Source organism: Nicotiana tabacum, chromosome 7 (assembly GCF_000715075.1).
Source record: "Nicotiana tabacum cultivar K326 chromosome 7, ASM71507v2, whole genome shotgun sequence".
NCBI lineage: Eukaryota > Viridiplantae > Streptophyta > Magnoliopsida > Solanales > Solanaceae > Nicotiana > Nicotiana tabacum.
Genome location: NC_134086.1, coordinates 71,050,138 through 71,075,735, shown reverse-complemented (window position 1 = coordinate 71,075,735; position 25,598 = coordinate 71,050,138).

Here is a 25,598-nt window from a genome sequence, read left to right as displayed (position 1 = left end):
AAACAACGAGGCCATGACTACGGCCCTCGAACTATTGGATGAAAAGGAAGAAGCTTCATTGGACCGAATTGCCGCCCAAAAACAAAGGATCGAAAGGTACTACAACAGGAGAACAAAATCTCTGACATTTCGGAGTCGGGGACTTAATCCTGAGGAAAGTCACCTTAAATACTCAAAACCATAATGAAGAAAAGCTAGTCCAAAACTGGGAAAGACCGTACTACGTCCTAGGAGTGATCGGCAAAGGGTCCTACAAGCTCCGTACCATGGAAGGCGTACAACTTCCAAGCAATTGGAACATATCAACACTCAAACATTACTATTTCTAAGGTGTCCGATAGAAGATGCCAAAATATCCCCCGGCTCGGAGATCTTGGGTTTTGAAGCATGCGTTGCACTCTTTTCCTTCGATCGGATTTTGTCTCAAGAAGTGTTTTACTGGAAAGGTTTTTAACGAGGCAACACCTATATGCTACCTAAGGAGAACTCAACAATTATTCAAGGCTTCTCTTCAATCAACCTCAAATATTGGGGGGCATCCCCCCGAGAGATCACCTCCTCGGAGAAGTCAAGAACATGCCAAAAAGGGTCTCGATAGGAAAATGATGTATCAGGCAAAATGGTCGAACGAACCGTGTCCGCATAGAATAACCAAACCCTTGACAACGAAAACAAGTATACTTGTGCCGAGTAATCAAAGAATATTTTTCCTTCATCAAAACGTTTTACGCTTCAAAGAAGTCTGCCATTTTTTAAGAAACGGCTCTAGAGCCAAAATATCCCCCGAACGCTCGGGGACTGGCATCAGAAACTCAAAGCCATATGGCCTCCGAGTCAGAAACTTTAAACTCGTAAGCCCTCAATGAAGCAATACCAAGTTTGCAAAGAATGGCTCCAGAGCAAAAAAACTTTTGATGTTTAAAGCGTCAATACCACACAAGAGGGGGGGGTGATTTGTGTTGTACCCAATTTTCGCTTAACTACTCTATAGAAGAACCTGGTTCTTCTAGGTATTCCAACTACTACTATTTGCGAAATAATAAATACAGTAGGATTTTCCCAAATATCCACTAAAATCACTGAACCAAAATAGCATTTACAAAAACTCTTTGTAAACCTAAGGATTAACTCTAATCCCATTGTAGCACACAACCTCAACTGTTGCGACAACTTCAAGTTAAGTCTAACTTGAACACTCTAGGTACCTAATACAATTGCTTCAATGAAAGCTTAAAGGTACAATGTAAAATCTCCTACTACAATTCAACTAGAATAAAAGATAGACACTTGGAACTGGTTCTTCTATCTCGTTCAAGTAGCTTCAGGATTGCACACTCAAATCACACATAAATTACTTGCAAAATCGCCTTGTTCTTTTGCTCTCAATTTAAGTTTAACTTCTGCTTATGTGCATTGCCTGTAAGAGAGAACAACATTGACTTTTAATAGGTTAGTAATCAGAGTTTGACTGGGATTCTATTGCTATTCTTCTATCATAAAAGAGTTCATGATGATCTCAAACTCTAACACTATCTTCATCTTAAACTGTGTTCTCTTCATATAGGAGTCTTTTTCTCCTTATCCAATATGAAACCTTTTCGATCAGATCAGGAGATATTGCTTCTAGATCAGTTACACTTATCTCCTTCACGTGCATCTCACATGTATACGTTGACTATGACCGTGCTTCACAAGATGGACCTGGTCCATGTCTAAGATATTTTTGTCAATCTTCAAAACTTCACTTGTTCTTGGGCCAACAAATTCCCCCTTTTTGATGATGAAAAATTCTGTGCTTTTTACTTTCTTGGATCCTGTAAGAACTCAACTTAACTAGTAATACAAAGCTTAGGAAATTGACTTATCATCAAGGACCAGGTTAATTAGGTTATATATATCACTTATTTCAGAATGTGTAAAGAACAATATCTCTTCCCCCTTTTGGCATCATCAAAAAGTTGCATACAAAGTGTGAGTCCCAGATTTTAATAAGTACTCATGGCCACTAGGGCAACTGCAAGTGCAATCATGGTTTAATCATCAGTAATCGAGCAAACATATTTAAACTATCAAGGAAAGATTAAACAAGAGCAAAAAATAGTAGATATCATTGATAGAGATATGTTGCTACCACAATCCACAACCAGAAAGCAAAAACATTTAAAACATGAGCAAAAAGATAGAAAAATCCCTAATCTGGGTCACTGATGGTACTAGACAGGTTTAGGAGACAAAAGCTAGGATTCCTAAGGCTTGGGGAAGCTAGAGGGTTGGTTTTGTGCTGAGGCCTCATTTCACTTTTCTGAACAGCCCTGGCTTCATTCACATCTTCAGCATCACAAAACCTCCTGTTAATTTCAAGGGAAGTAGGAAGAGAGTCTAGACAAGGCCACTTTTGCCTAGTATAGTCATCAAACACTTCAGAGGGCATATCAAGGATCTCTCCCAGATTTTCTACATCAAAGGACACTTGAACTCCTTTCACCAAGCTGCTAACCTTGCCATCTTGAACCTCTGTATTTGCCATAAACTCAATTATCTCATTCCTATCTAGCCTACCATCCATCTAAAAGACCATGTACTTCACCCCGGAGCAGCTAAGGCATCCACCAGTCTCATCATTCCTGGCTCCACCAGGTCTTTTAGCAGTCTACCCTTCAAAATCTTTCATTTGCCAAACATGGCAAGCTTGTATTATTCACCATCAGAATCATCTTCTACTTCTTATCCACTCCATTCCTCATCTTTAGAAATTTTCACTTGTTTAATTTTCACTACAGACCTTGTCATTTTGGCTAATGAATGTTCAGCAGCCTTAGACATAGAGGAAGACTTCTTAGAAGAAGTCTTGGGCTTTTTAGGCTTGGGGGTCTTAACCTCCACTATTTGAACTTCCTCATGATGGACCTGTTCCATCTCCTCAACCTCCATAGCCTCTGAGGACTCTGCAACATTCCCTTTTCCTTTAGCCACCCTTTTCTTTTTACTCTCAGCTAGAGCCTTTTGAAGATCACTCTCACTCTGCTTCACCCTGCTTCTTGTAGCTCTTCCCTTTGGAAATGCAATTTCAGTAGTTGTTGGGGATGAATGCTTTCTTTTTGTGGAGGGTTTAGGGACACTAGGGGCTTTTGGTGTGGGAGTTCTTCGTTTCCTTGGATCGTAGCTTGAACCAACCTTTTTCAGTAGGTCTGCTAGGGTTTTTTCAGTAGATGAACCAGGTTCATCTCTTTGTGTGGTTAGATGAACTAACCCTTTAGCAGCTTCACCAGAACCACTTCCCCTGACTTTTGGCCACTCTCTTCTACCTTTTCTTGTTCAACCCCACAGATAGCAAGCACAGGCAAATCAGCAGTGGGTGAATGATCAACCAGTCTTTTCCCATTTCCCCTCTCTTCACCACATGCACCCTCTCTCTCTCTTTTTCTTTTTTAGATTTCTTTTTACCTTCACTCCTTCGTAACTCAGGTAATTCTACATTCTTAACAGGCCCAACTAGAACAAACCTACTTTCTAGATTTTCAGACAATGAAGAACTTACCTTAGAAGGGGATTCTTGATACTTTTCAGAGTTAGAAGACCCAAGTCCTCCCCCCATCACTAGTGGATTTGTATGACTCAGAATCAGAGATGGTGTCAGAGTCTTGGGCCTGGATTGCCTTTAATTTCTCATTTAATTTCTTCTGAGAGCCCCAGACACTACTGTTTTCCGAGCAAGCATTTTCACCCTTCTCAGCCTTGGTTTGGGAGATGCACTGGGTGGAGGAGGGGTAGATGAATCAGAGGGAGTAGGTTGTGGAGGAGTTCCAGGATTGTCTTGTGGGTTGGTCATGATCGTTGGTATCTTGAGAGAATTTGTGATTTAGAATTTTGGAGAAAATGGCAAGGGAAAATGAAGAGGAATTTTTGACGGTTTGGAATTATGGAGATGGTAGAAGGAATGATATGTGTTTAAAGAGAAATACACATTTAATGTGTAACGACATCTTTTGCAGTGGTCAATTAGAGGTATAATCAACCTTAAATTGCAGGTTTGAATGATCGGTTTAACTTCCCTAGATTTTAGGCAATATTTGTGGTTTAGAGTTTTAGGCAGACTGAACTGGTTCAAAGCTAACAGATTCAATTTTCTAAGGAATTGAACAATTGTAGGACTTCTACTCATGATTTAAATATTGATATTTATAATTGTGGATAGTATAGAAAACATACCTTAGCTTTCAGATGAACCCATAATGATGAACCAGGCTCTTATAAAATTTTCTCTATTATGGTAAATTGAGGCATGTTCAAGAGAATTCTAAATGAACCCATAATGATTTAAATATTGATATTTATAATTGTGGAGAGTATAGAAAACATACCTTAGCTTTCAGATGAACCCATAATGATGAACCAGGTTCTTCATTTAGAATTCTCTTGAACATGCCTCAATTTACCATAATAGAGAAAATTTTATAAGAGATCAGTGAGTCATATTAACACATGTCACAGGAGTATACTAATTAAAGTATAAAGCTGAGTAAAAATTAATCTAGATATTTAAACAAGTTCAGAGTTCCTAGCCATTTTTTTTCCAATTAGTTTTCATTTTTTTCTCATTGTGCATTCTGAGCTGGACCTATTAGGTGATCTTAATCATCCCTAATTCCAACCCGTTCCTCTCAAAGTTTTCTCTACTCAGTGCTTTAGTGATGATGTCAACAATTTGTTTATCACTAGCACAAAATTCTATGGAGATCAATCCTTTCTCATAGTTATCTTTTAAGAAGTGGTGTCTAACATCTATGTGCTTAGTCCTCTTATGATGAACAGGGTTTTTTGTCATACTTATAGCCGTAGTGTTATCACAAAATATAGGAATGCAACTAACTTCAATGCCAAAATCGACCAGCTGCTGTTTGATCCATAGCAGTTGAGCACAACAAGAGGAAACAACAACATATTCAGCCTCAGCAGTAGATAAGGCCACTGAATTTTGCTTTTTAGTAGCCCATGATACAAGACATGAACCAAGAAAATGAGCCATACCTGAGGTGCTTTTCCTATCCACAATAAAACCTGCATAATCAGCATCAGCATACCCTACTAGATTGAAATTACTACCTTTACGGTACCAAAGACACAGATCAGTAGTACCTTTCAAATATCTCAGTATGCTCTTGACAGCAGTCAAGTGAGATTCTTTTGGATTAACCTGAAAGCGAGCACAAAGCCCTACACTGAAAACTCTGTCAGGTCTGCTGGTAGTAAGATACAAAAGTGAACCAATCATACCCCTATACAACTTCTAATCAACAGATGAACCAGGTTCATCTATGTCTAATTTAGTGGCAGTTGCAGTGGGGGTGTCTATTTCCTTTGATTCATCCATTTTAAACTTTTTGATCAACTCCTTTGCATATTTCTGCTGATGGATCATGGTTTCATTTGGACTTTGTTTAATCTGTAACCCTAAGAAAAAGTTAAGCTCACCCATCATACTCATTTCAAATTCACTCTCCATTAATTTGGCAAAATCCTTACTTAGTTTGTCAATAACTTCTTTGGGTAGAAGCTCAAACTAATTGGTTTTTAAATAATCAGAAGCCCAAGCATGTATCCCAAACCTTCTTGCTAATAGTTATACCTTAATTTTCTTCTATTATTTGTAAGTAGAAATATCCCTTAGCCCTAATTAAGTGTAACTCCTTTAATTGTATTGAGGTGCGTCGTGCCAAATAAAAACTCAAAAAATGCACGGCCCTCATGTCATTAATCTTGAATATTTTAATCCTTAGAACTCGAGGTGTGCCATCTAGTTGAATTTTCATGGCCCTCACAAACTTAAAAGTGCAAAGTTTCTTTAGGCGCGTTATTTTAATAATTTACCTTCCTAAATTTGGGTGCGCATTTATGTGACCCAAATCCAAATCTCAACAACGTTAGATACAATGTGTTACGGACTGCGGGTGCATTTATGTGACGTGGTTCATGACGCGTTTTATGTGACATTGAAATTTTCCTAAAATAAATAATTAAATAAAGAGGCTAAAGTAAAAATATACCATAGGCTAAAACATATATTAAAATCAAGTAAATAGGCCAATTGTAATAGTTGAGTGACCGTGCTAGAACAACGGAATTCGGGAATGCCTAATACCTTCTCCTGGGTTAACAGAATTCCTTACCCGAATTTTTGTGTTCGCGGACTGTAATACAGAGTCAATGTTTCCTCTATTCGGGATTCGAAACCGGTGACTTGGGACACCATAAATTCTTCCAAGTGATGACTCTGAATTTTGAATTAAATCCTGTTTCGATTGTCACTTAAATTGGAAAAACTCCCTTATACCCTTGAGGGGTGTAGAAAAAAGGAGGTGTGACAGCTCTGACGACTCTACTGGGGATCTGTAACTCAGAATCTATGGTTCATGGTTCAAGAATTCGAGCTTAGAATAATTGTTATAAATGGCTTTATTTATTATCTGATTTTATTGCAAGTTTGAGCCTAGTGTGCTAAATGCTACTTTTTACCGCTTTGATATTATTTGAATTGTATATAAACTGCTATGAAATCCTTCTCTTCTCATCCTCGGGGATGTACACGCTGGACGTGACTCCCTATTCTGTTAGTGTCATACCCTAAAATAAGAAAGAGGCTCGGACAAGTTACTAAGCCAGATGGCCTTTTGGTTCCCGGTACGTAGCCCCCTCCTCGGCTCGAGTTGTCCGCTTGGGTACACAAGTCTAGAACAATATACCCAGGTTTTGAACCTAGAATAACTCACCCTCATGTCGGATCCCTAGTAGGAACGCTTATCTGCATCATATGCATTTGACTTTGGAGACTCAACACAGGGGTTGGGTCTGTCTAGGACAAGTGTACCCGAAATGAAAAGACCATCCTGATGCATCCTACTTGCTACTTGTGCATTTATTTGCTTCGGATTTGCATGTTGACTGGCTTATAGGGGAAAATTTGAGAGAAGGAAAGACAATGTGAGGGCTGAGAGAGATAATTGCCTATTTTTTGAAAAACCGATATCCTAAAATATACTGAAACTCTGTCGAAATTTTGAGGAAAAAAAAAGAGAAATTTTTTGTTTTTTTTTAAAGAAAAAGAGTTGGTTTTGTTTTTTCAAAAATTGCCCAAACTACGCCAGTTTGATTCTCGCCGGATGTGGGATACGTAGGCAACCCCCATCGTGTCCAACTTCACTTTTGCAAAAATAGCCCAAAAAGAACAAAAATTTTATTTTATTTTAAATAAGTAGGGTAATGCCATTTTTGTCTAAAATAGCCGAATGTCCCCAAAAGGACGCTGAAAGGCTGTTATTGCAAGAACTGCCACCTTTGGTCTCTTTTTCAAATTTTTGGCCGGTTAGCAAGCACAGCCTTAAAATCTTCTCCCTGGAAGTGCTGAAAGGCCGTAATTACAAAAGCCGAGTTTTATTTTTGAAATGACAATTTGAAAAAAATATTAACTTTTCTTGAGTCAAATGAGTCATGATTTTGCTTAATCACCCTAATAAATGTGCAGAATGAGCACGAGTCAAAATTTGCCAATAACAGTCATGAACAAGATCCCTTTGGAGTTGTGTATGTGGTGGGAAGATCTGGGTAAATCAGGGCAAGATAAGGTCAATCTATACTTGGGAGGTCTCACCGGGTTGTTGAAGATCAGGCCTAGAGGAGACATCATAAAGGCGTTGGTTACATTTTGGGACCCGACCCACAACATGTTCCATTTCTCAAATTTTGAATCTCATCCCAACTTTGGAAGAAATAGCCGGATATATTGGGAGCACTGAGGTTCCTATGAGACACAAATATCTGATTGCTCCAAGAGTCGTCGTTGTGCACAGGTTCCTAGATTCCATAAAGATAAGCAGGGGGTCCACAACCCAGATTTGGCAGCTGGTTTTTCCACTATGTAGTTTATATACTAGCGATACAGACACATATGAGGGTTTAATAATCCAGAAAGCAAAATTTGTAGCAAAGAGAATCGCCTCAAATGGGAAGAACACATGTTCTTTGCTTTTATGGTGGTATTCTTGGGTCTTTTGGTGTTTCCTAGGAAAGATGGAAATATCGATATATGAATAGTCGGGGTTGTCAGCACTTTGCTTACTCAGGCCAATAGAACCCTCGCACCCATGATAGTGTTTGAAATCTTCTGCACTCTCACAGCCTGCAAAGCCGGAGGAGGTTTTTTTGAAGGCTGCAACTTGTTGCTACAGATGTGGATGATTGAACATCTATGTCATCGTCCTCAATACATGAGCTATGGGTCGACAAAGAAAAACTGCATAAAGGAATTTTATATAAGGGTCGATGGGTTTAGCCTGCCAGAAGAGGTCATAGAATGGATATCACATCTCTGTTCCATCATTGCATATTCAATAGAATGGACGTTCGGTGGCTTCCTATAGATGAAATTGTATACATGCCAGCTACCGGACTTTTCTTCCTCCTGATGGGTCTCAAAATTATCCAGCCTTATGCCCCATACCGGGTTTTGAGACTGTTGGGGAGATGTCAAATAGTTCTAAAAGATGAAGACCTTAGTGCTCAGGTAGTCGAGATTGGTCCTGTTGGTTAGTTTCCTGAAGCAGCAGTCTGCCAGATTTGGAGCGAGTGTCAGTACCTGACGGCAAATACCTGTGTGCGCGATCTATCGAAAGGTGAAGTTTCACCAGGGTACCTTGCTAAGTATAAAAGGGAAATTGAGTTTGGAAGGCCGGCCAAAAGACCCCACTTTCAAGAATTTGTCGAGGCGTCGCAAGCGCAATGGGATTGGTTGGCCAAAGAATATGAATATAGGTATACCATAAGCAAGTTGGAAAATGAAGTCAAGGACCTTCGATTCGAGAGTGGTTTGCAAGCTGCCGCAGATCCAAGGAAAATGAAGCCCTTCGAGCCCAGATTCGGGAAATGAAAATAGCAGCCGAAAATCCCGCCAAAAGTCCAAAAGATGAAAAGCTTATAAAGAACCTTAGGCAAAAGGTGAGTGAGTATGGTTTTGATTTGAACAAGGCGGAGGGTGAATTAGCAATGTATCGAACAAAATTGGCTAAGAATGCGGAAGAACGAGAGCACTTGGTTAAACAGTTAAAAGGAAAATATGACAATGAGGTTGTGGGGTTGAAGAAAAGGGTCACCATCTTTGAGAACACAATGATCAAGCAAGCAAAAGATTTAAGGCAGAAAGAGAACATTGTTATGCAGCGATGGCACAGTTAGAAAGAGATCCGCAACAACTTCAAGAACATAATCATATAGCTGAACAAACTTTGGAAGCTAGGGCCCAACAGATTGGGAGTTTGTTGCAAGAAAAGGGTTTCATAAGAGAAAGTGTCAGAAGGATCGTCGACTACATCACAATGAAATGCAGTAAGTGTGAGGACATGACTAGATCCATGTTCTTCAGCACTGTGATGACCTTTTTCCACCAGATAATGGAAGATCTCTACCATCTCTAAGGGGATTTGATGCGTAGGCCCGTGGCAAGACCGAATGATGTCCCGTGGGCCCTAGGAGCAGTTGAGGCATTGATGTATTCATGATTTTCATTGGAGTCTGTTAGTCTGTATTTTAATCTTGGAGCCTGTTAATTTGTTTTCGAGTTTGTATTTTCATCTTACCATTGGAGTCTGTTAGTTTCTTTTCGAGTATGTTAGTTTTTGAGTCAAAACATCTATTTTGAAAATCCCAAAATATTTTTATTATTTATTTTTACACTTATCCCCCAAAACTACGCGAAGATCTGATTCATGCAGGGTCATGATACGTAGGCAATCTCCATAGGATTCGATCATAACCAAAAGAGAAAAAGAGAGAGAAAAGAAAAAAAGAAAAAAAAAAGAGAAAAAGAGAGAGGAAAAACAAGAAAGAAAAGAAAAAAAAGAGAGAGAGAAAAAGAGAAGTTGCAAATAGAAATAAGAGAAAAGCCAGGATGATGCAAGCAACCGATCAAATGCATGATAGAAATGGTTAATTGCTTAGGTGCATTACATTTCCCCAAATGTGCGGTTGCCTATTTTGTTAAGCTCTAACTGCTAACAAGTTTGTTGTTGATAATCAGTACAGGAAGGTGGTTAGTTTGTTGGCATTTTGGCAACTCACCCATACAAAACCCGGTCCAAAAAAAAGTTGATCATGGCTAACCAAGAACTTGATGCAAGTGTTATCGGTCCTTTGAGGGAGGGGGAAGAGTCGGATGTCAATTTGAAAGAAGAGATGTATAAGTTGAAACAACAGATGGCCGAGATGTATCAAGCATGGGTAAAAGGGCACCCACCACACTTTATTGCGCCAACCCTGCCTTCATCCCTCCATTGTCTCAGTCTTAGGAACCTCCTGCTACCGATTCATCCCCGCGCTTTCCCATTTACCACCACTACCAGAGCATCACCTCCCAAACACCATAAGCTCCACCACCTAAACCAGGTCCATACTCTCCTCCACCAGCCACTCCTGTATTCGTGGCAACCCCACCCGCTACACTCTACAGATCCTCCAGCGAGCCCTTATTCTATGCCCACGATAACCAATATTACCCCCCGAAGTCCACTTTCAAGGCTCCAGAGCCCTACTCCTTCACTCCTTGTTTTGATCTCCCTATGGAAACTGATAAACCATCTAAGAACCCCAAATATGAGGAGATGTTCAGGAAAGTTAAAAGCTTGGAACAGTCATTTAGAAACATGCAGGGGTTGGGAGGTTAGGTAAGTGTGGCTTACAAAGATCTATGCTTATTTCTAGATGTTCAATTGTTGGCAGGGTTTAAGATGCCCAAGTTTGACTTGTATGATGGGCACAGAGACCCGGTGGCGCATTTGAGAGGTTTCTGTAGCAAAATGAGGGGAGTTGGCGGGAAAGACGAGTTGTTAATGGCATATTTCAGTCAGAGTTTGAGTGGTTTGGCGTTGGAATGGTACACTAGGCAGGATCATGGAAGATGGTATACATGGGATGATCTAGCCCAAGCATTTGCTTGTCACTTCCAGTACAATCGCGAGATTATTCGGGATAGTCTGTCTTTGACAAAGATTGAGAAAAAGCACAATGAAAGCTTCAGGGAGTATGGTTTTCGGTGGAGAGAACAGGCAGCAAGGGTTGACCCTCAAATGAAAGAAAGTGAAATGGTGGATTATTTTCTGCAGGCCTTAGAACCTACTTACTATGGTCATCTGGTATCAGCTATAGGAAAGTCCTTCAATGAAGTGGTGAAAATGGGTGGTATGGTAGAAGAAGGACTTAAGTTAAACAAAATCATGAGCTATTCGGCTATTAAGGCAACCACCCAAGCCATTCAAAGCGGAACTGGGGGAGTAATTCGAAAGAAGAAGAAAGAGGATGTGGCAACGATTGATTCAGGAGCTTGGTTTGGACCTAGGGGCTCATCTCACCACTATAATCAGCCTCGACCCCATCACCAAACCTACCCCCATTCCACGTATAATCCACCCCAACACTACTACCCACCAACAGACCCTTATTTTTCTATCCACCACGCCTAAACATACAACCAACCCCCCACCCACGCACAATGGCATGCGCCAGCCCCCCAAAACACATACCCGCCCCTACGAGCCTACCGAAACCCTCCTAGACCAGATTTCTGGCCTAATCAAGCATTTAAAAACGAGAGGTTGCAGAAGAAGAAAACCTTCACTCCACTGGGAGAGTCCTATTCTAGTTTGTTCCATATGCTGAGACAATTGGATATGCTGAGGCCGATCGAGCCAAAATTGCCAAATCCTCCCCCGAGAAATCTTGATTATTCTGTAAGTTGCGAATATTGTTCTGGTGCTCCGGGGCACGACACGGAGAAATGCTGGCAAATGAAAAATGCTATCCAAGAGCTCATTGATACAAATCGGATTGAAGTCCAAGCTCCGTAGGCGCCCAGCATCAACCAAAACCCATTGCCAGCCCATCAGGACACGAATATGATCGAGATAGTGCATAAGGGAGGGGAGCCCAAGAAACCTTCACAGACCGTCATGATGATTCAGTCCAGCGAGGTCAAACCGGTTGAAAAATCAACATGTGAGAGATCAGTGATCAAATTGAGGGGGACAAACAGTGAACCATCCGCGGTAGTCAAGAAGGAGTTCTCAAGTGATGTTGCAGCGAAATAGGAAAGGGCAAAAGTGGTTGTGCCAGGAGTGGCAAACAAGCCTGTCGTAATTGTGGAGGGTGCCCGCACAGATCCGGTCATTATCAGGCCTGTAACCCAGTTACCAATAGTCAACAGCAAGGTTATCCCGTGGAATTATGAACGGGTGACAGTGACTTACAAAGTAAAAGAAGTTAAAGAAGAAGTCTATGAGACCCATGGATTGACTCGGTCAGGTAGATGCTTTGCCCCCGAGGAGTTAAGAAAAGCTAAAACCTCCAAAGATAACCCAGTGCTAGTGAAGGAAGTTGTGACCAAAGAAGAGGTAGAAGAGTTTTTGAGAAAGATGAAGGTGCAAGACTATTCCATTGTGGAGCAGTTGAGGAAGAGTCCTGCTCAGATTTCACTATTGTCATTGTTAATCCATTCAGACGAACATCGACGGGCCTTGATGAAAATCCTGAACGAGGCCCAGATTCCTAACAAAATCTCAGTAAACCATTTGAAAAAGATAGCCAACAAGATATCTGAGGTAAACAGAGTCACTTTTTCTGATGATGAGTTTCCCGTGGAGGGTACTGAGCACAATAAAGCCCTCTATCTTCCAGTGAAATGTGAAGATTCTGTGGTTACCCAAGTATTGGTCAACAATGGTTCCAGTGCAAATATCTGCCCTCTCTCCACTCTGAATAAGTTGAAAGTGGAGGAGGAAAGGATTCACAAGAACAGTATCTGCATGCGGGGATTTGACGGTGGAGGGAAATATTCACTCAGTGATATAGTCCTTGAGCTGGCAATAGGACCAGTTGAATTTACCATGGAATTCTAGATGCTGGATATGGCTGTCTCCTATAATCTACTGTTAGGTCGACCCTAGATTCATGCTGCCAAAGCAGTCCCATTTACTCTGCATCAAATTGTCAAGTTTGAATGGGATAGACAAGAAATCGTTGTGCACAGCGAAGATAATTTTTGTGTTCCCAGTGTTGCCATTGTTCCGTTCATTGAGGTTTAAGACGATAAGGGACCTTGGGTCTATCAGGTTTTTTACACAGTATCAGTCGATAAAATTCTAGAAGGAAAATGTGTTCCAATGCCGAGTGTCACTGCCGCATCAGTCATTGTAGCTTTTCAAATGTTGAAAAATGGTTTTATACCTGGTAAGGGTTTGGGTGCATCTCTGCAAGGTATAGTACAGCCGGTGTCTCTCCCCAAAAACTTGGATATATTAGGTTTGGGATTCAAGCCCACAGTCGCAGACAAGAAAAGAGCTAGAAAATTAAAACAGAGGGCATGGGTCCTCCCAAATCTGGTCCCACATCTCTCTAGATCGTTTGTCAAGCCTAGCAGCAAGAAGCGCCCAGTAACAACAGTTCCCAGTTCTGTGGTTGGTCTTGATAAAGAGTTGATTGACAGGTTCGAAAGGTTGTTTGATGATATAGACATGGTTGAAGTTGGAGAAGGTTCCAGCAAGGCGGATGTGCAATTTGTCGGGCCTAGTGAAAAGCTTAACATTTGGGAAGCTACTCATCTCCCTACCCGAAAGGAGTTTTGGTGGTTTGCTTTGATTTTCTTTCAGTTTATCTGTATTATTCCAGTGTTGTAATTCAGATTCTATGTTCGGTCTGTTTGGATGTATAAATTTTGTTATCCTTTAAATTTAATGAAATGCAATTTTCCTTTTTTATCATTCCTGATAGTTTTATTTTTGTTTTTCTTTTCTTCCTTGTACAGTTCTTTTTATGCTGGTTTCAATGACATGACATGCATGAGGAATCTTCGGCCCAGTCTTAAAAGCCAATCTAATTCTGAAATAATAATTCAAGAAATAGAGTGTGATGATGAATCAGGATATGATGAGGATGAGGCTTTTGAAGAGATTAGTAAAGAACAAAGACATTTTGAAGAAAAACCCAAGCCTAACCTGAGTGATACAGAAGAAATCAATTTAGGGGACCCAGATAATATTAGAGAAACTAAGATAAGTGTCCATCTTGAACCACAACTCAGGGAAGAGATGATTAAAGCATTGTTTGAGTACAAAGATATTTTTGCATGGTCATATGAAGACATGACAGGTCTAAGCACTAATTTGGTGGTTCACAAATTGCCCACTGACCCGGCGTTTCCTCCCGTCAAACAGAAGTTGAGGAAGTTCAAAACTGACATGAGTGTGAAGATCAAAAAAGAGGTCATAAAGCAGTTCGATGCAAAAGTCATTCAAGTCATGCGGTATCCCACTTGGTTAGCCAATGTTGTGCCTATGTCAAAGAAGGATGGTAAGACCAGAGTGTGTGTTGATTACCATGATCTCAACAAGGCAAATCCAAAGGACACCTTCCCACTGCCAAACATCCACATTTTGATTGATAATTGTGCCAAACATGAGATTGGATCTTTTGTGGATTGCTATTCGGGCTATCATTAGATCCTAATGGATGAGGAGGATACAGAAAAAATGGCATTCATCACTCCATGGGGAACATACTGCTACCGGGTCATGCCTTTCGGTTTGAAAAATGCTAGGGAAACTTACATGAGGGCAATGACGACCATATTCCACGACACGATACACAAGGAAATCGAGGTTTATGTGAATGATGTAATCATAAAGTCTAGAAAGCAGTCTAAACATGTCAGAGATTTGAGAAAGTTCTTCCAAAGACTTCGCAGGTACAATCTTAAGCTCAATCCTGCAAAGTGCGCATTCGGGGTGCCGTCTAGAAAACTGTTGGGATTCATAGTCAGTCGTCAAGGTATTGAATTGGACCCGTCAAAGATCAAATCTATCCAAGAACTGCCACCCCTAAGGAACAAGACCGAGGTGATGAGTTTATTAGGGAGGTTGAACTACATTAGCAGGTTTATTGCTCAGCTTACGACAACTTGTGAGCCTATCTTCAAATTGCTGAAGAAGGATACTGTAGTCCAGTGGATAGATGAGTGTCAAGAAGCATTTGATAAGATAAAGGGGTACTTGTCAAACCCACCTGTGTTGGTGCCACCAGAACCAGGGAGACCTTTGATTTTGTATTTGACGGTCCTAGACATTTCATTTGGTTGTGTGTTGGGACAGCATGACGTCACCGATAGGAAAGAGCAGGCCATCTATTATCTCAGCAAGAATTTCACATCTTATGAGGTTAAGTACACTCACCTGGAAAGGACATGTTGCGCCCTAACTTGGGTAGCACAGAAGTTTAAGCATTATTTGTCATCTTACACTACTTACCTCATCTCTTGTTTGGATCTGCTAAAGTATATCTTTCAGAAGCCTATGCCCACATGGAGGCTCGCAAAATGGCAGATCTTGCTAACAAAATTTGACATCGTCTATGTGACTCGGACTGCGATGAAAGCCCAGACATTGGCCGACCATTTGGCCGAGAATCCAGTGGATGAAAAATTTGAGCCTTATACACATTTATGATATGAACAAGGTGAAGACCTAGTTTGGAAGGTTTTTTTTGATGGAGCTGCTAACATGAAAGGCGCTGGGATAAGAGTTGTACTTATTTTTGAAACAAGGCATCACTACTCTGTTACGGCTCAACTTCGTTTCTATTGTACTAACAACATGGCTGAGTACGAGGCATGCATTTTGGGTTTGAGGTTAGCTGCCGACATGGGTGTCCAGGAAGTCTTGGTCTTGGGAGACTCGGACCTTCTGGTGTACCAAATTCAGGGAGAATGGGAAACATGGGATTTGAAACTCGTACTGTATCGACAATGTTTGCATGATCTTTGTCAGCGGTTTTGATCAGTAGAGTTCAGGCATATTCCAAAGATCCATAATGAGGTTGCCGATGCTTTGGCTACTCTAGCGTCAATGTTACATCACCCAGATAAGGCTTATGTTTACCCTCTACATATTCATGTATGGATCAACATGCTTACTGTAACATGGTAGAATAAGAACTTGATGGTGAGCCGTGGTTCCACGACATCAGGGAATACATCAGAATGGGAGTATATCCGGTACAAGCCATAAGTGATCAAAATTGAACAATTTGTCATTTGGCAAGTGGATTTTTCTTTAGTGGAGGAGTTTTGTACTAAAGAACTCCAGATCTTGGATTGTTAAGATGCATAGATTCTAGACAGGCCACAGCTATCATGACCGAAGTACATTCCGGAGTCTGTGGACCGCATATGAGTGGGTACGTTCTGGCAAAGAAGATTCTCCGAGCAGGTTATTATTGGCTCACCATGGAGTAAGATTGTATCGTTTTGTGCATAAATGTCATCAATACCAAGTACACGGAGGTTTGATTCATTCTTCGCCATCTAAGTTGCACACAATGTCTGCACCATGGCCTTTTGTTGCTTGGGGCATGGATGTCATTGGACCGATTGATCCAGCAGCATCCAATGGGCACAAGTTCATTCTAGTAGTCATTGATTATTTCACCAAGTGGGTTGAAGCTAAAACTTTCAAGTCTATGACCAAGAAAGCGGTGGTCGATTTTGTGCACTCAAATATCATCTGCCAGTTCGGGATCCCAAAGGTGATCGTTACAGATAATGTTGATAATCTTAATTGTCATCTGATGAAAGAGGTATGTCAGCAGTTTAAGATTACGCATCGTAATTCCACCCCATACCGCTTCAAGGCGAATGGAGCAGTCGAGGCAGCCAACAAGAACATAAAGAGGATACTTCGGAAAATGGTGGAGGGTTCCAGGCAGTGGCATGAAAAGTTGCCCTTTGCATTGTTGGGTTATCGCACTACTGTTCGCACTTCAGTAGGGGTAACTCCTTATTTGTTGGTATATGGCACTGAAGCAGTGATACCTGCGGAAGTTGAAATCCCATCCCTTTAGATTGTCGCTGAAGCCGAAATTGATGATGATGGGTGGGTCAAAACCCGCCTGGAGCAATTGAGTTTGATCAATGAGAAAAGATTGGTAGCAGTGTTCATGGCCAGTTGTATCAGTAGAGAATGGTAAGAGCATATAACAAGAAGGTGCGTCCACGAAATTACCGAAATATTGATAGATAATGATAAATATACACAAGTAGAATATGTAGATTATGAATTAAGCAGTGAAGACAGCATATATGAGATATCAGAAAACGAGTTCTCTGAAAATGAAATAAACAAGGACATAGAAGAGTCAGATGAAGAAAATTATGACTGAAAAAGATATACAAATTATACAACAAGAAGAACACCAAGATGAACAATCTTCAGAACAAAAAATAATATTTGACGCTAATATATTTGAACAAATAAAAGGAAAAGAATTGGATCTAAGTATAGACAAAATATTAGAAGTACCAACAATAAAGAATTGGTTTAAAAGACAAAAAGAAGAATACTATGTAGTAAGCCAAAGAGAACATATAATAGATTGTAAATACATCAAAGGTAAAGCACAAATACCAATTTTAAATAAAAGACTACTAAATAAAGAAATACAAGATATAAAAGCAAAAAATCCAATAAAATATGTACACTTAGGAGGAACGGAGATCCTAATAAAAGCATGTTTTAGGGAAGGAATAGATACCCCTATAGAAATATACTTGACAGATGATAGGATTGTACAACCTATAGAAAAGAGTATAATAAGTGTTGTAAGAGGTAACTTAATATACCAAAAAATTAAATTTATAGTAAGTGCTAACTATTCAGTAGCAGTAGATGATAAAAATATAGATAAATCATTAGTATTATACTGGAAAATGTCTGGAATAGAATTAGCACCAGGAAGTAAAATATTCACAGCAAGATGTAAAAATCTATATGTCTTAACAACAAAACATAAGATAACAGCTAAAAATAAAATAAATAAAATAAAAATAGAAAATCCATTCGAAAGAATAGTATCAGTTATAGACAACAATGATTACAGTTATACAGAAATAGACATGGATGAAGATTTAGAAATAGTAAAAGAAAGATTAAGCACATCAAAACGAATAAATAATGAAATGCCAGAAACATCATCAAGAAGTACATCAAGAAGTACATCAAAAAGAATAAATTATACCACTCCACAAAAATTAATAGAACAAAAAATAGAAGAAATAAACCCACATCATTATTATATAACAGGAATAATGGACCAAAGAAAATATTTAATACTAATAAATACAGGGCAGGAAGAGAATTATGTTATAAGAGAACTAATACCAGAACAAGAGATAGTAACAATAGAACAACAAAATTCAGAACTACCAAAAGCGTTAAGAAAAAACGAAGAAACAACTGAAAAAGAATTAATTATTGGAGGAATACCAATATTAAAAAATTTTAAAATATATCAAGGAGATAAAAATATTACACTAGGGATAAAATGGTTAGAAAAAGTCAAACCATATAAATTAGAAGATAGGCAATTAACAATAAGTTATGAAAATAAGAAAATAATAATAAAAAGAACTTTGATATAATGCCAAAGATATACATACTTTCCAAAATAATAGTAGAAGGATATTATAATAGATATTATACACCTATGGTGGATACAGGAGCAGAAGCTAATATGTGTAGACATAATTGTTTACCAGAAAGTAAATGGGAAAAGCTAAAAACCCCCATAGTAGTAACAGGATTTAATAATGAAGGAAGTATGATAACATATAAAGCAAGAAATATAAAAATACAAATATGGGATAAAATATTAACCATAGAAGAAATATATAGTTACGAATTCACAAATAAAGATATATTATTAGGAATTCCATTTTTAGATAAATTATACCCACATATTATAACAAAAACACATTGGTGGTTTACTACCCCGTGTAAACAAAAATTAGGAGCAAAAAGAGTAAATAATAAAGTAAGAAAAACAACACCCTGGATTAAAGGAAGTGAAAAGATTACCCAAAAATTAGAAAATGTAATACAAAGTAACCATAATATAGAGATAATCATTTTCTCAATAAATAAGATAAAACCACTACAAGATAAACTAGAATTACTATATAATGATAATCCACTCCAAGGATGGGAAAAACATCAAACAAAAATAAAGATTGAACTAATAGATGAAAATAGCATAATAACACAAAAACCTTTAAAATACAATTTTAATGATTTAACAGAATTTAAAATGCATATAAAAGAATTATTAGATAATAACTACATACAAGAAAGTAATAGTAAACATACTAGCCCAGCATTTATAGTAAATAAGCATAGTGAACAAAAAAGAGGAAAAAGCCGTATGGTTATAGATTATAGAAACTTAAATGCAAAAACAAAAACATATAATTATCCGATACCAAATAAAATACTAAAAATTAGACAAATACAAGGATATAACTATTTTAGTAAATTTGACTGTAAATCAGGATTTTACCATTTAAAACTAGAAGATGAATCTAAAAAGTTAACAGCATTCACAGTACCACAAGGATTTTACGAATGGAACGTATTACCTTTTGGATATAAAAATGCACCAGGTAGGTATCAACATTTTATGGATAATTACTTCAACCAATTAGAAAATTGTATAATATATATAGATGATATATTGCTATATTCTAGAACAGAGAACGAACATATAAAACTACTAGAAAAATTCATACACATTGTAGAAATATCAGGAATAAGTTTAAGTAAAAAGAAAGCAGAAGTAATGAAAAATCAAATAGAATTTTTAGGTATACAAATAGATAAAAACGGAATAAAAATGCAAACCCATGTAGTACAAAAAATAATTAACTTGAGTGAAACACTTGATACAAAAAAGAAGTTACAATCATTTTTAGGATTGGTTAACCAAGTAAGAGAATATATTCCTAAATTAGCAGAAAACTTAAAACCATTACAGAAAAAATTAAAAAAGGACATAGAATATCATTTTGACAAAAAAGATAAAATACATATACAGAAGATAAAAAATATGTGTAAAAAATTACCAAAACTATATTTTCCAGATGAAAAGAAACAATTTACATATATTGTAGAAACTGATTCTAGTGATCACAGCTACGGAGGAGTTCTAAAATATAAATATGATAATGAAAAAATTGAACACCATTGTAGATATTATTCCGGATCATACACGGAACCACAATTAAAATGGGAAATAAATAGGAAAGAACTATTTGGATTATATAAATGTTTGTTAGCATTTGAGCCATATATTGTTTATAACAAATTTATAGTAAGAACAGATAATACACAAGTAAAATGGTGGATAACTCGGAAAGTACAGGATTCAGTAACTACAAAGGAAATAAGGAGACTTGTATTAAATATACAAAATTTTACATTTACAATTGAAGTAATACGGACTGACAAGAATGTTATTGCAGACTACCTATCAAGACAAAGGTACCCAAACAGATGAAAGCCAAGAATCAAAAGACATATTTACAATCCTTACTACTCTATCCTTACAGATGGAGAGTATGGGAAAAAGATTACAACAGCTAGAAAGTCAGCAGCATGACTATAAAAATGCGGAGCTAAGTCGATCGGAAGACTCTAAACTTCCAGAGGTAGAAGGAGACGTTGGGAAACTCCAAAAAACCCATAACACAGTTGCTTTATATACAGCTGCAGGTACAAGCAAACAAGTTAGCAAAAAACCACATATCAATGTAAACCTAAATACCGTATTTGATAAGCCATTTACATCAAAAAAGCCAAGAGAAGCAATAGTTATAGCCCCACAAACTTCAACCTATGCTAATAGCCTACACCACAACAAAAAGGTATATAACCATATTACTCAAACATATATTGAGAATATATATAAAATCCAGACATTTCTAAACCTAAACCCTAGATCAACGACTACTACAGATCCAACACAAGATTATGTAACCCAAAAACTACAGGGATATAATAGGCTTATAGCCCAGCCAAAAACAAAAGCAAACCTAGTAAAAACATGTTACAACTACGGACTACTTAGCACAGTATATACCCATGACGGAGAAGAAATAATTGGAATACCAGAGCTATACAAAGCATTTGTCACCTTCAAGAGAATTACAAAAGGCAACCTATTCTTCATCAAATTCTATACAGCACCAGCGGAAATACTATATGATGAAATAAAACCCATAATACAGGTGATAAAGATAGGACTAACACGAGATATGATAATACCAGAAGAGATAGAGAAACAACCGGAGATACAGAAAATGGAGATACCAAGTTTCTATGCCAATAAAAGAATAATTGGTATAGCAACTATTATTCAAGAACTAGCTAACAATTATCTACAAGGAAATGCTATCTGGAGCTACTATTCCAGAGACCAGTTGATGATATATGCCAACTCGAAGGAACTACGACAAGGAGATATGGATGAAGTCCAGAAATGGATTTTATCATTATTAAAACCAGAAATGCAACCAACTACCAGAGCATTGAAAAAAGAATTTATTTCAAACGAGTTATTAACAAGATACTGCAAACTAGTAGGACACAAATATCCAGACCACATATGTTCAAAGTGCAACGGAGATGATAACTATGTACCAGAAGTCCAACTAGAATGAAGGTATCAACAAGAAGACAAAAGAAGAAGACAGCTACTGGAAACATATAATGTAAAGTAAATAGTACTAGTCGCATTCATGAACAGTAAAGGTCGTTCATGAATAGTAAGAGTCATAACGTAAATAGTATATGTCATAATCATGAACAGTAAAGGTCGTTCATGAATAGTAAGAGTCATGTAAAAAAGTCGTAAAGTAAATAGTATATGTCATAATCATGAACAGTAAAGGTCGTTCATGAATAGTAGGAGTCATTTGTAAACAGTAGGAGTCATTTTAATTTTCTTTATATAGAATGTAAATCCGAGGAAGGAGGGACCTTACCTTCTCTCTCTAATCTTCTCTCTTAAGAAATATCTGAGTTATTTACAAGTATCTAATACAGCTATGGAGCCTTCAAACGAGTTATAAAACCAGGTAAGTTTATTCATAATCATGTTTAACTAAACTCTTATATTCCTTATAATCTCTTGAATATCATAATTGATTATCATATTATAGTACTGTTATAAAGAACATCTTGAGAAAGTTTGCCTGTCTAATAATGCTGAGAGTAGTTAAGCCCAGACTATGCCATCCTAAAGTGGAAACCAGTAGGCAAGGAAGCCGTTTAGGGGAGTACACAGAGTTGAGGCGCTGTTAGGGTAAATGATTGAAGCATGAAAAATATGGTAGTGACCAGAAAAGATTGTTCAGTATAACTTATTAAAATATGATAAACTCTATGATAAACAAAGAGGTTAGAGGGAATATGTTTAGTAAACACATGATAAGGATAAATAGAAATCTGAATGAACAACCACACGTATTTATTAGAAGAAAATATTGACTACAAAATACTTATGTTATATATCTTTAAGAGACTTAATAACGATGTTAAAAGAAAAATTTACGATATTTTAGTTACTTTTGAAATAATATATGTAATGGAACAAGCATTTACGGAACTAATTGTATCACATGAAATAGATATATTAGATTTATATGAACTAGATTTATATTCAGACTAATGATTACATATCAAGTTAATAAAATCTTTTTATAAATGAAACATAACACTTTTCATTATATAAGATTCTATAATACCCAGAAATGGAAACTTCTTAAAATCCTCAGTAACATAAATAGAAAAATAGATTGTGTTAAATACAATATTAAAACCTGCAAAGATATTATTAGATATAATAAATTACGTAATAAAGCTTTACTAACTATAGAAAATGAAATTGAATTTTATGAAGATAAACTTGAAAGTTATCAACACAGAAAAGAAATAACACTGAGAAATATAGAAACCATGGATATATGTATCAACAGGTATACATCTCAGTATTAATATGAACAAATCAAAAATTGATAGTTACAAATATTTTAAGTACTGGTTAGAAATTCTAAAACATATAAATATGTCCAAAATAATATTAGAAAAAAATATAGAAGAATATCAAAAAACTAAAGATATTAAATACTTAGAATACACACTTGAAAATATAAAAGAAATTTCAAGGTTAATTTCGTTAGCTACAGATAATCATGAAAAAGCATGTAATTCCACAACTACATGAAAAAGATCCTATGAAAAATAAGATGAACTCAAACAACCCCCCCCCAAATGGTATCAGAGCTATGAAAAATAAACATTTATATTAAGAAGCAAATCATGAAAAATAATACTGACATTAATAGTACAAACCCACAAAACAGTGAAACAATCAAAATAACTAAGAAATCGCAGAAAATTAGGAAGAAACTAAAGAAACTATATATAGAATATGAATACTTAAGTATCACAAAAATAAACAAAGTTAGGCTGTCCAAATTAATCGATATAATATCTAAAACAGAATATAAATATGTTTGTTATCTAAAGGATAAAATATGAATAAAGAAGAATTCGCATTAGAAGAGAAAACATATGAGAATCCAGAAGGATTAAAAATAACAATAATATTTTCTAACTTAGGAAGAAGATATAAAAAAATAGGAAATAACCTAAACTTAATGTTAGAAAAAGAAACTGTAAAACTAGAGGATAGTTTAACCACCATGGTTAGAATAACAAAAGAAAACGAAGAAATAGATAGAAAACGAGAGATTAAAGAAATACAACAGCAAGCTAAAGAAAAAATACAACAGATAGAGGAAGTAAAAAACACTAAAATAACAGAATTAGAAAAAGAATTAGAAATGCTAAAACAGATGTATGCAAATAAACTAAAAGAAAAGGAAAAACGTAAAGAAGAAGAAGAAGAACTAAAACTAACAAATGAGATAGAAAGATTCAAATTACAGTTAGACGAAGTACAGGAGAGTCCATCAAAAATAAGTATAAACGAAATAAATGACCAAAGTGATAAAGACACAGAACTAGGAGAAAACTATTCAGAAACAAGTGAAACATACACAGAACTTATAGAAAAAACAGAAAAGATAAAAATAAACCCAGAAATAAATATAGGAGATATGAACGAAGATAAACCAAGCATATCAGGAATAAAAAATCCAAAACAATTAAACCCAACCTATTACAGAGTAAGTTATGATGCATATGACAGAAACAAAACATTATGGGATAAAAGGTTAAATAAGAAATGGGCACCAAGACAGATAACTGAACAATATAATTTTTTAGATCTAGATTGTGTAGCAGATATAAATAAAACAATACAATTATGGATGGGATATATCTCAAAACAACTAATAGATAATAAAATAACAATAACGGAAACACCAGGATATATAGAAAGAACATTAATAGGAACTGTAAAATTATGGTTACAAAATTTATCAAGTGAAAGCTTAGACACATTAAGGAGTAATAAAAAACTTGACGGTACAACTACAACAACAGTTACAGATATATTAAATAAATATGAAATAGCAATAAGAAATGAATTTAGTAGTATGACAACAGAAGTAGAAGAACAAAATAAAGAAAAAATTACAAATAGAAATTTAATGACAAAATTAGCAATATGTAATATGTGTTATATAGATGAATATACTTGTGCATTTAGAGACTATTATTATAAAGGAACATATAGTCCAGATGAAAGTAAAGAGATAAGAAAATTATATTTTACAAAATTACCAGAACCCTTTAGCTCAAAAATAATAAAAAGTTGGAACGAAGCAGGACTAGCAGATACATTAGGAGTAAGGATAAAATTTCTACAAAACTGGTTTATAGAATTATGTGAAAAATATAAAGAAAACATGAAAATGGAAAAAATATTAGTAAAAAATTTGGCATGTTGCAAAAGTAGAATAGCACCCCAATTTGGTTGCACAGATAAATATTACAAAAAAGAAGGAAAGAAAAAGAAATTTAAATCAAAATATTCAAAGTATAAATATAGGAAACCAAGAAGAAGATATTATGTAAAAAATTATAAACATAAAAAACCATATAGGAAAAAGAAAAAAACTAACAGAATGTACTTGCTATAATTGTGGAAAGCTAGGACACTTAGCCAAAGATTGTAAATTACCAAAAAACCCAAAGAAGAAACAAATTACCGAAATATTGATAGATAATGATAAATATACACAAGTAGAATATGTAGATTATGAATTAAGCAGTGAAGACAGCATATATGAGATATCAGAAAACGAGTTCCACAACTACATGAAAAAGATCCTATGAAAAATAAGATGAACTCAAAATAAGATGAAAAACCACAACTATTAATCTTCTCTCTTAAGAAATATCTGAGTTATTTACAAGTATCTAATACAGCTATGGAGCCTTCAAACGAGTTACAAAACCAGGTAAGTTTATTCATAATCATGTTTAACTAAACTCTTATATTCCTTATAATCTCTTGAATATCATAATTGATTATCATATTATAGTACTGTTATAAAGAACATCTTGAGAAAGTTTGCCTGTCTAATAATGCTGAGAGTAGTTAAGCCCAGACTATGCCATCCTAAAGTGGAAACCAGTAGGCAAGGAAGCCGTTTAGGGGAGTACACAGAGTTGAGGCGCTGTTAGGGTAAATGATTGAAGCATGAAAAA